General features: G+C 41.0%; 1 protein-coding gene across 1 annotated transcript in view; it reads left to right on the top strand.

The window, feature by feature from the left end:
* Positions 1-12,932, top strand: part of LOC311099644 (astrotactin-2-like) — a gene marked incomplete at both ends in the record, with an annotated part of 337,207 nt that overhangs the window by 208,749 nt on the left and 115,526 nt on the right. The window lies entirely within an intron of this gene.

The following is a 12,932-nucleotide window of genomic DNA, read 5'->3' as shown; positions in this document are numbered from 1 at the left end:
GGGGGATCTAGGAGGGCAAGTGGTCTCTTTGAGAGATGGCAGGGACTCAATAATGGTTCCAATAATGGTTTGAGGCAAGACGAGAATGGTGATGTCATTTTTATGGCGGGCTGATGCAAATATTTTTGACTTGAAGTTCCTGTTTGATTATAAATAGGGCCTAGAGTTTTTCCTGGCATCTTGACAGGATCAGGAAAAACAGGGCCTTAGTAATATCTATAACTTGACTATAAACTTGCCTTGCACAGTTGCATGAACTATATTCTTGGCGCCGTATGAACAAGTGCGCTCAGCATCGAGAGCCGTTCAACTTTACTATCCATTGTGTGTTTAAACTATTTGACACCTCCACCGTCGAAACAATCACTTGCCGTTTTTCAGTGGATAAATGTCTGTGAAGAAAAACACACATATTTAGCATAACCACTCCATCACTCACACACACACAGCCAACCGCATATGGGGCAGACGCCTGGCCAACTGTAGTAGGATTCTAATTTGAACAATTGCTCTCCCTTATTAAATCATTCAACACGGGCTACAGTGGTCCAACCTAATGGCTCATGCTCCTATATTTATGGGCTTTAATCGCCATCAGCCAACAAAGAGGTAGAGGACCCCTTGGTAATGACCATAAGAGTCAATAGGTTGGAGCGCTATCAAAGCCCTATCCCTCACTAGTTAGAGTCATGGTGCAGAATCACTGATTTGCCAGATGTGTTTCGTTGATTCGCTCCTCTATTTTTCTTCATCAATTACCCCCACTTAGTGACTGGTGTGCGCTGAAGGGCCAGTGTCATGTAAATGTGAAGTGTTACTTTAGTTTTTAATCTAGTTCTCACAGAGTGAGCAGAGGGAGGCTTTGCTTTGCCCAAGCCCCTGTAGTAAAGAAACTCAGCCGGGTAGACAAATCATCTCACCGGGGTGGAAAACCATCACTTCAGAACCATCACTTTGTGTTATAATCATCAATCTGGATGCTGTGTCTCGGAAAGGAAGTTGTCTGATATGAGAGTAAGGAGGACATATTTCACCACAGGCCTGTGGAGTCCTGGGTGGGGGGCCTAACTGACATGTAGGTGGGTTATAATGGGATGTCTGTAACAGTTTCTGTCAACACCTGGTCCACGGGGGCCGGTCTGTAGAACTGGTTACCTGGTTTTTGGGGTAAGGCTTAAAGCGTTCATTCTCTTTATATTATTATTATATCTGAGGAAATTAATTTGAACATCTTGTTCTGTTCCACAGTTTATTTGAACCCACAAGAAACCCACAACACAAAAAATGTTTAGTACTATGTTTTCATTAAGCTATTCCTCAAATGAACTTTTTTATGCTGACCCAGTCAAAACAAATAGAAAAGACCATAAAAGTTCAGATGGTGGAACGTGTCTGGTCCCCTGGGTGGGATACTTCCCCCTGTCATAATGTAGTAGAGCCAGTGTAAGCTTATTAAAATGGATTACATGCTGTAATGTATTTGCAATTTATATCACCCCAGACAAGGGCATGTTGAGGGCTGATGCATAATGGAATATAGTAGGAGGCCACTCAACACACCAGACATGAACTGATGGACTTGGCACTGGCAGCACCCTCTGTCTGTGTCAGTTGGTCAGAAGGCCAACTGTTTTATTCAAATCTGGACCGGCAAATCACTATACATGTCCTGCACATACAGTGCCATCAGAAAGTATTCATACCCCTTGACTTATTCCACATTTTGTGTTACAGCCTGAATTCAAAATTTATAAAATATTTTTTTTAAATGTCACCCATCTACACACAATACCCCATAATGATAAAGTGAAAAGATGTTTTTAGAAATGTTAGCACATTTTTTGAAAATGAAATACGGAAATATATCTAATTTACATACGTATTCACTCCCCTGAGTCAATACATGTTATAATCAACTTTGGCAGCGATTACAGCTGTGAGTCTTTCTGGGTAAGTCTCTGAGAGTTCTGCACACATGGATTGTTGAATGTTTGCACATTTTTTTTTTTTTTAATTATTCAAAAAATTATTCAAACTCTGTCAACTTGGTTGTTGATCATTGCTAGACAGCCATTTTCAAGTCTTACCAATGATATTCAAGCTGATTTTAAGTCAAAACTATAAATAAGCCACTCAGGAACATTGAATGTCATCTTGCAAGCAACTCCAGCGTATATTTGGCCTTGTGTTTTAGGTTATTGTCCTGCTGAAAGGTGAACTCATCTACCAGTGTCTGGGGGAAAGCAGACTGAACCAGGCTTTCCTCTAGGATTTTGCCTGGTCTTAGGTCCATTACGTTTCTTTTTTATCCTTAAAAACTCCCAGTCCTTCACGATTACAAGCATACCCATAACATGATGCATGTTTTGGAATATTTTTATTTTGTACAGGCTTCCTTCTTTTCACTCTGTCATTTAGGTTAGTATTGTGGAGTAACTACAATGTTGTTGATCCATCCTCAGTTTTTTCCTATCACAGCCATTGCACTCTGTAACTGTTTTAAAGTCACCATTGACCTCATGGTGAAATCCCTGAGTGGGATATTCAATGTCTGCTTTTTTATTTTTACCATCTACCAATAGGTGCCATTCTTTGCGAGGCATTGGAAAACCTCCCTGGTCTTTGTTGTTTCATTTGTGTTTGAAACTCACTGCTCGACTGAGGGACCTTACAGATGATTGTACACTATGTGTGGAGTACAGAGCTGAGGTAGTCATTCAAAAATCATGTTAAACACTATTATTGCACACAAAGTGAGCCCTTGCAACTCATTATGTTACTTGTTAAGCAAATGTTTACTCCTGAACTTATTTAGGCTTGCCATAACTAAGGGGTTGAATACTTATTGACTCAAGACATTTCAGCTTTTCATTTTTTATTAATTAGTAAAAATGTATAAAACATAATTCCACTTTGACATTTTGTGGTATTGTGTGTAGGCCAGTGACACAAAATATGTCATCCATTTTAAATTCAGGCTGTAACACAACAAAATGTGGAAAAAGCCAAGGGGTGTGAATACTTTCTGAAGACACTGTACAATACCTAGACAGTTATTCTGCTAAACATACTGTAGATATCTTTAAAGGTTAATATTTTAGACAATACAGCTATAAGTCTTTCAGATAATCTGAACTACTGTATGTAATGTTCTTGGCGTGCTGTTTCCTTGGGCTGTTAGTAATAATATGGTTATGACATGTTAGCTTTCTATTTCCCATATAATGTTATATTACCCATAGACATTCAGCCTACCAAAATAGCATGCTTCTCAGCAGATCTATTTATCTCCTGTTTTTCCTCTGCAATTTAAAAGCCACAGTTTTCAATATGGTCAGGTACACTGCACAGAGCATTCTCTTTCTCTCTCTCTCGCTCTCTCTCTCCCGCAAAAGGAAAAGGACTGTTCGAGTCAGTAATTGGCAACAAATGCACTGTCTCTTTGGAGGCTTCTCATCTCTTCCCAGAGGGAATTTAAAGTCGTTCATCATGTTTTCATCTGTGTCATCCAGTAGAGAGGAAATGGAGACACACTTTCTTTATACTGTTTTCCTCTCAAAGTGGATCTTTGTTCCGCTCGTCTGTGCCTAGAACCTGTATGGTGTTCTGTGTGTGTGTCTGTGAGTGTGTCCACAAAAGCGGAATTGTGGTACAGAGAAAATGGAGATTGGAGAAAGAGAAGGGATGTATTCACATAATTGAAATAATAGCTTTCAGAGAGCTAGTCCCCTTTTTGATAAACAAGCAGCCGAGCATGTGTGAGATGGAATATATATATATATACAGTGAGGGAAAAAAGTATTTGATCCCCTGCTGATTTTGTACGTTTGCCCACTGACAAAGAAATGATCAGTCTATAATTTTAATGGTAGGTTTATTTGAACAGTGAGAGACAGAATAACAACAAGAAAATCCAGAAAAACGCATGTCAAAAATGTTATAAATTGATTTGCATTTTAATGAGGGAAATAAGTATTTGACCCCATCTCAATCAGAAAGATTTCTGGCTCCCAGGTGTATTTTATACAGGTATCGAGCTGAGATTAGGAGCACACTCTTAAAGGGAGTGCTCCTAATCTCAGCTTGTTACCTGTATAAAAGACACCTGTCCACAGAAACAATCAATCAATCAGATTCCAAACTCTCCACCATGGCCAAGACCAAAGAGCTCACAAAGGATGTCAAAGGACAAGATTGTAGACCTACACAAGGCTGGAATGGGCTACAAGACCATCGCCAAGTAGCTTGGTGAGAAGGTGACAACAGTTGGGTGATTATTCGCAAATGGAAGAAACACAAAAAAACTGTCAATCTCCCTCGGCCTGGGGCTCCATGCAAGATTTCACCTTGTGGAGTTGCAATGATCATGAGAACGGTAAGGAATCAGCCCATAACTACACGGGAGGATCTTGTCAATGATCTCAAGGCAGCTGGGACCATAGTCACCAAGAAAACAATTGGTAACACACTACGCCGTGAAGGACTGATCCTGCAGCGCCCGCAAGGTCCCCCTGCTCAAGAAAGCACATATACATGCTTGTCTGAAGTTTGCCAATGCACATCTGAATGATTCAGAGGAGAACTGGGTGAAAGTGTTGTGGTCAGATGAGACCAAAATGGAGCTCTTTGGCATCAACTCAACTCGGAGGAATGCTGCCTATGACCCTAAGAACACCATCCCCACCGTCAAACATGGAGATGGAAACATTATGCTTTGGGGGTGTTTTTCTGCTTAGGGGACAGGACAACTTCACCGCATCAAAGTGACGATGGACGGCGCCATGTACCGTCAAATCTTGGGTGAGAACCTCCTTCCCTCAGCCAGGGCATTGAAAATGGGTCGTGGATGGGTATTCCAGCAGGACAATGACCCAAAACACACGGCCAAGGCAACATAGGAGTGGCTCAAGAAGAAGCACATTAAGGTCCTGGAGTGGCCTAGCCAGTCTCCAGACCGTAATCCCATAGAAAATATGTGGAGGGAGCTGAAGGTTCGAGTTGCCAAACGTCAGGCTCGAAACCTTAATGACTTGGAGAAGATCTGCAAAGAGGAGTGGGACAAAATCCCTCCTGAGATGTGTGCAAAGCTGGTGGCCAACTACAAGAAACGTCTGACCTCTGGGTTTTGCCACCAAGTACTAAGTCATGTTTTGCAGAGGGGTCAAATACTTATTTCCCTCATTAAAATGCAAATCAATTTATAACATTTTTGACATGCATTTTTCTGGATTTTGTTGTTGTTATTCTGTCTCACTGTTCAAATAAACCTACCATTAAAATTATAGACTGATCATGTCTTTGTCAGAGGGCAAACGTACAAAATCAGCAGGGGATCAAATACTTTTTTTTCCCTCACTGTATATATATATATATATATATATATATATATATATATATATATATATATATATATATATATATATATATATATATATATATATATATTTATATACAGTGGGGGAAAAAAGTATTTAGTCAGCCACCAATTGTGCAAGTTCTCCCACTTAAAAAGATGAGAGAGGCCTGTAATTTTCATCATAGGTACACGTCAACTATGACATACAAATTGAGAATTTTTTTCCCAGAAAATCACATTGTAGGATTTTTAATGAATTTATTTGCAAATTATGGTGGAAAATAAGTATTTGGTCACCTACAAACAATCAAGATTTCTGGCTCTCACAGACCTGTAACTTCTTCTTTAAGAGGCTCCTCTGTCCTCCACTCGTTACCTGTATTAATGGCACCTGTTTGAACTTGTTATCAGTATAAAAGACACCTGTCCACAACCTCAAACAGTCACACTCCAAACTCCACTATGGCCAAGACCAAAGAGCTGTCAAAGGACACCAGAAACAAAATTGTAGACCTGCACCAGGCTGGGAAGACTGAATCTGCAATAGGTAAGCAGCTTGGTTTGAAGAAATCAACTCTGGGAGCAATTATTAGGAAATGGAAGACATACAAGACCACTGATAATCTCCCTCGATCTGGAGCTCCACGCAAGATCTCACCCCGTGGGGTCAAAATGATCACAAGAACGGTGAGCAAAAATCCCAGAACCCCATGGGGGGACCTAGTGAATGACCTGCAGAGAGCTGGGACCAAAGTAACAAAGCCTACCATCAGTAACACACTACGCCGCCAGGGACTCAAATCCTGCAGTGCCAGACGTGTCCCCCTGCTTAAGCCAGTACATGTCCAGGCCCGTCTGAAGTTTGCTAGAGTGCATTTGGATGATCCAGAAGAGGATTGGGAGAATGGCATATGGTCAGATGAAACTTTTTGGTAAAAACTCAACTCGTCGTGTTTGGAGGACAAATAATGCTGAGTTGCATCCAAAGAACACCATACCTACTGTGAAGCATGGGGGTGGAAACATCATGCTTTGGGGCTGTTTTTCTGCAAAGGGACCAGGACGACTGATCCGTGTAAAGGAAAGAATGAATGGGGCCATGTATCGTGAGATTTTGAGTGAAAACCTCCTTCCATCAGCAAGGGCATTGAAGATGAAACGTGGCTGGGTCTTTCAGCATGACAATGATCCCAAACACACCGCCCGGGCAATGAAGGAGTTGCTTCGTAAGAAGCATTTCAAGGTCCTGGAGTGGCCTAGCCGGTCTCCAGATCTCAACCCCATAGAAAATCTTTGGAGGGAGTTGAAAGTCTGTGTTGCCCAGCGACAGCCCCAAAACATCACTGCTCTAGAGGACATCTGCATGGTGGAATGGGCCAAAATACCAGCAACAGTGTGTGAAAACTTTGTGAAGACTTACAGAAAACGTTTGACCTGTGTCATTGCCAACAAAGGGTATATAACAAAGTATTGAGAAACTTTTGTTATTGACCAAATACTTATTTTCCACCATAATTTGCAAATAAATTCATAAAAAATCCTACAATGTGATTTTCTGGATTTATTTTTCTCATTTTGTCTGTCATAGTTGACGTGTACCTATGATGAAAATTACAGGCCTCTCTCATCTTTTTAAGTGGGAGAACTTGCACAATTGGTGGCTGACTAAATACTTTTTTCCCCCACTGTATATATGCTGGTCGGGGGTTCGGAACATAATTACAAAACTTTGTAGACTGCAAATTGACCTCACGAAGCCCACACATATATAATGTTTGACTAAAACATAATCATTTCAAACCTTGCTTACATTTGTATACGATCGTGTGTCTCTCTATTATGTGTGGGAATACTTGTGAACAGATTTCCAAAATTAAAATCACTTGGAGCTGATTTCCTGGTGTTTTCTTTTTATGTCCCCAAATAACACAACCCGCGGGGCCACCAGTTGGGGAGCTGTGGTGTATACTATTTAATAAACTATCTTCAATGGATAGGACAAACATCCATGCCTCCTGCCGAAGAGCCCTTAGGTCTATGTGTGCACACATTGCCTTTTGCTCATGGAACGAGAGATGTGATTTATGATATCATGCTTCTGACCCGATCCTATTTAGAAATGTTGTTTTTTCAAAAACCGGATTGATTGTTTGTTTTTTTACTTCGATTAAAAAGCAAACTCATTAGAAAGATTACCTGTCCATGGTTTTATGGTGAGAACTAAGCCCTATATGATAAAAAGCCCTGCTTTTTCTGGAATAGTGCGCAGGTAGCCTAGCAGTTAAGAGCGTTGAGCCAGTAACCGAAAGGTCACTGGTTCAAATCCCCAAGCTGACTAGTTGAAAAATCTGTTGATATGCCCGTGAGAAACGCACTTAATCCTAATTGCTCTGGATAAGAGTATCTGCTAAATGACTAAATGTAGTGCAAATATGATCTGTAAGGTGTTCCATTATGTTTTACAAAACATTACATTTATGAACAGTATAACAGTGAGTGGACATTTTCTCTTTAAATTGGATCGTTATCCAGTTCCTGTGAAAAGTTTGGATGTGCGTAAAACATAGTCTAAGTTGCCTTGTCCGCATTATAAGCCCACAGGTAGCAACACTTATGGTGCCTGTAACTGTATTTAGACATAGCCTATTTAAAACCAGTTGTTGTTTCGTTTGTATTAGAATTTGATTACAATTATACAGTGTATTTTCAGGCCTAGTGAATTTAATCTTGCTTATTGACTACATTTGGCATGTCCATGTAATATATAGCCTATGTTTAACAATGTATTTCCATGTTGAAGCAATGCAATTAGAACAATGTGGACTGCAAACATGTTCAAACATATTGAGCAAATATGGGGCAGGCTAATTAATGAACTACAGTGTCTTCAGAAAGTATTCAAACCCCTTGAATTTTTCCACATTTTGTTGTGTTACAGCCTGAATTTAAAACATTTACATCTTTTTTGTCACTGGCCTACACACAATACCCCATATTGTCAAAGTGGAATTATGTTTTTCACATTTTTTACAAATTAATTAAAAATGAACAGCTGAAATGTCTTGAGTCAATAAGTATTCAACCCCTTTGTTATGGCAAGCCTAAATAAGTTCAGGAGTAAACATTTGCTTAACAAGTAACATAATGAGTTGCAAGGGCTCACTTTGTGTGCAATAATAGTGTTTAACATGATTTTTTAATGACTACCTCATCTCTGCACCCCACACATACTGTACAATTATCTGTAAGGTCCCTCAGTTGAGTAGTGAATTTCAAACACAGATTCAACCACAAAGACCAGGGAGGTTTTCCAATGCCTCGCAAAGAAGGGCACCTATTGGTAGATAGGTAAAAATATAAAAAGCAGACATTGAATATCCCTTTGAGCATGGTGAAGTTATTAATAACCCTTTGGATGGTGTATCAATACACCCAGCTACTACAAAGATACAGGCGTCGTTCCTAAATCAGTTGCCGGAGGAAGGAAACTGCTCAGGGATTCACCATGAGGCCAATGGTGACATTAAAACAGTTACTGAGTTTAATGGCTGTGATACGAGAAAACTGAGGATGGATCAACAACATTGTAGTTACTCCACTAGACTAACCTAATTGACAGAGTGAAAAGAAGGAAGCCTGTACAGAATAAAAATATTCAAAAAAATGCATCCTGTTTGTAACAAGGCACTAAAGTAATACTGCAAAAAATGTAGCAAAGCAATTAACTTTTTGTCCCAAATACAAAGTGTTATGTTTGGGGCAAATCCAATACAACACCTTACTGAGTTCCACTCTCCATATTTTCAAGCATAATGGTGGCTGCACCATGTTATGGGTATGCTTGCAATCGTTAAGGATTGGGAAGTTTTTCAGGATAAAAAATAAATGATTTGGAGCTAAGCACAGGCAAAATCCTAGAGGAAAACCTGGTTCAGTGTGCTTTCCACCAGACACTGGGAGATGAATTCACCTTTCAGCAGGACAATAACCTAAAACACAAGGCCAAATCTACACTGGAGTTGCTTACCAAGAAGACAGTGAATGTTCCTGAGTGGCCGAGTTACAGTTTTGACTTAAATCTACTTAAAAGACTGTAAATACACAACTTGGAGCAACCACATATTTTGCCATGGAGCACGTTCTGATTGGTCAGTGAGGGGACAAGTCTCGACGCCACAACTTATTTATTCATCAAAATCCAGCCCTTTCGCAACACCTCCAGCTACTGCGCCCATAATTCTGGTTGTGAATATAGCAAAAATATTTCTGACACAACCCCAAACCTATAATGCTACCACCAGCGCTAAGATTTACTATTGCTTCAGGTTTGTTAAAATAGAGCCCCCTTTGTCTTTGTACAAAGTCTCACTTCAATACTCCCTTGCTAAACACCTGCCTTTATCCACCTACCACTCCTCCTTCCATAACCTAAAAATGCACACTACACTAAACAAAAAAATTGTCCCCCCACCCCTAGCCTCAACATCATTTCTGCTCACTCATTCCTCTTGCCAACTTGTCTTTACTGTCTCACGGTAAGGCCTGGGAAACAATCGGTGCGATGTGCAGTGTTGTAAACTAACCACTGCTGGAGAAAGAGGAGCGCCTGATAAGCAAGCTGTCATGGGAAAAAAGAAGGCGAGCGAGCGAATCTAAATTAATTTCCTGCCCCCGTGAACTTGCCTCTGCACCGAATGAAAGTCAAATGCCTGAGAGGGAGATAAAGCCCAGAGACTTTGAAGGAAGCAAACAAACACCACGTGATAACACATTTATTATGAAAACACTACGCAGTGGCATTATCTGAGGCGATGGTTCCGAACGCATGCCTCAAAGCAAAAGTCAATATTTGTGGTGATGAGGCTTCAATGGAAACCTGATAACAGAGAGGGCCAGTGTTTGGACTTCTCAAATGCAGTTAGACATGACTGTTTTAATGATGCATTAGATTTTAGTTTCCCTCCTTTTAACATGGTGATGTGGAAGTCTAAAGTTGTGAATCAGAATTGAGTGGAATAATGTGTCACGTCAATCAACAAACAACTAAAGTCCTTTCAAAATACTTTATTTACCCAACAAGGGGTGCAAGTGGCAATTACAAGGATACTCCTATGCACGTACAAGAACACACATTTCACTTTACATCCCCTCTCAGTGTTATCACCAGTAAGGCCAGCTGCAGTCGTTTTACTCATCTACCTCAAACACAGTCTCTATCTCACTCCACCACCCCCTAATGCCACCCAGCCTACCATCACGGTCATTAACACACCATTGTGTCACCCTGGCTTGTTAAACAATCTCCTGGCCTCCTCCCTCCTCCTCCTCCTCCTTTCTCCACCTCCTTCCTCCTCCTCCTCCTCCTGCTCCTCCTCCTCCTCCTCCTCCTCCTCTTCCTCCATGCCTTAACTATCACCCTCCTCTCATGTGAGGTATCACAGTGGAAGTCAATGGATGAAGGACCTCTACTAGCCCTGTGTATACGGATCTCGCCTTGAGCCTCAGTGGTGTGTGAATGGATTTGGGCCGGGGCCAGCTCAATAACACACAGGCACAGGCACCTGTACACACACACAAAGGCATACGCACACCCACCCACCCACGCAGTCAAACATACACACTCCCACCGGCTTATCAGCAAGGCCACACCACCTCCTCTTCCAGCCATCGGCCATGTTAGCACATCTGAGCACGGGGAGGATACATGTGAAATAACACGATCACTCTCGCTCACGACTTCATGAAAAGCCAAGCCCAACCTCCTTTCCCGCCATTTGTTTTCTCCACCAATAATACATACTCCCAGGTTCCTACCACAACTAATAGGTGCTGAAATGTCTGGGTTGTTCCAGCTTTATCAGCCCTATTTATCCAACCCACCGCCCCACCTGCCCTCCCAGGACATGGTGTCGATGATGAATCTCCTCAAGGTCCCGAAACAGAATTGCTTCCCCCCTTGGAATGGTGTAACAGTAGAAATATGCATCAGGACAACAATATCTCTTTCCCGGGCCCATGCTGTGAACCTTGAAATGTGAAAATTGCCCACATGGCCTGTGCAAGATAGGAATAGCATTCTAATGAAACGAGTCATTAATCACTTCAGGTCGGCTGCAGGGAAAGAGGAGGAGGGAGATGATTAGTTACTGGTCTCTAGTGAACAATCCCGCTACTTTTTTTTCATTTTGGCTTTAATTTAGAAAACAAGAAATGTGCTGATGATGAGGGATTATTGTTGCCAATAGCATTTGTAAAATAGTTTGTTGTGAAGATTTTGTTTCGAGGTTTGGAGTGGGAGATGAAATGAGCGAATGAGAAATGCAGGGCCAAATTGTGTGTGCGAGTGTGTGTGTGCATGTGTGTGAGAAAAGAGAGTGAGAAATAGCAAGAGATCCAGTGAGAGAGAGATGCAGGAGTGAAGTATGTTTAACAGCAAGGGGTGGCTGAATTGGTGAGAAAGTGGAATGTGTGAAGATGAAGGCCTATTCTGGCTGAGAGGGCTGATTTGACTATATGCTGTTTGGATAACAGGAGCTGGGAGCTGTAAGTAGCAAGGAGTTTCTGAGCTGTTAGCTGTAGGAAGGATAACATCATCTCTTTCCTCTCCATGGTGCACCATCTTACAATAAAATCACCTGGTCTTGTTACTAAAAAAGCTGTTTTTCTATTAGTTTGACTTTTTTGACTCAATGCCAACATCGTAAAAAAAAAGGCATTCATCCTAATTACAAACTTTGAAGTGATATTTCATTTAGCTCTTAAGATAAATAATTGCCCTACATTTGTGAAATGCTAGAGATAATTGCTTTCAATTTGCCATTCAGCAGGTAGCACACTGACATTATTAAGGCAGTAGCTGTTCCCTGCTAGCCAAGGTGCTATGTCCCCGGCTCATAAACTCACTTCATTAATTATTAAGGACTTGGTGATCAAATGTGAATGGCATTTCATGACTCCAGTTAATATGCTTCTTCCAATGGTATGTCCCTCCGAGGGACCATAGGGACCAGTCAACAGGAGGGTTACTCTGTGCAATGCTAATGTTATGGCCGACTCTAACCCACAATGACAATGCATTTCATAAGCTTTTCACACTAGTGGCACCCATGGGGCAAAGCATTTTAACCCTGCACAAAGCTGCATAAATGCAGTTCGACCATATAAAATCAATGGTGACCATGAATTCATTGATATGTGAATTTAGTTGTGGAGGGAATTGGTAGTCTATAAAGGGCTTTGAACAGCAAACGTGAATTCTCAGGTCAATATATTGTCTTATGCTGATAGGACTAATAGGCTAGCAATCATGGGATCAAACATCTTTTGATTATTGAGAGAAAGTTTGAGGACACATTCTTGTTATGCTTCTGGAGATACCAGCAGCGCCATATATATGTCTCAAATTCCCAGTTGATGTGTGACTAAGTATTTTTCAGTTGTCTTGTTGCATACAGTTGAGTAATGTGTGGGCATTAATGGTTAAAGACTCAACCTTCGATAAGTTCCACCTGTTTCAAACAACCAGGTTTACAAGTATTTTAGCCCTCCATTGACTCACTGGCCCTTATGAAAGTAA

This window comes from Coregonus lavaretus, assembly GCF_964263955.1.
Source record: "Coregonus lavaretus genome assembly, chromosome: 24".
In the NCBI taxonomy this organism is placed as follows: Eukaryota; Metazoa; Chordata; class Actinopteri; order Salmoniformes; family Salmonidae; genus Coregonus; species Coregonus lavaretus.
The sequence above is the reverse complement of the archived record's forward strand: the minus strand, read 5'-3'. Positions and strand labels throughout refer to the sequence as shown.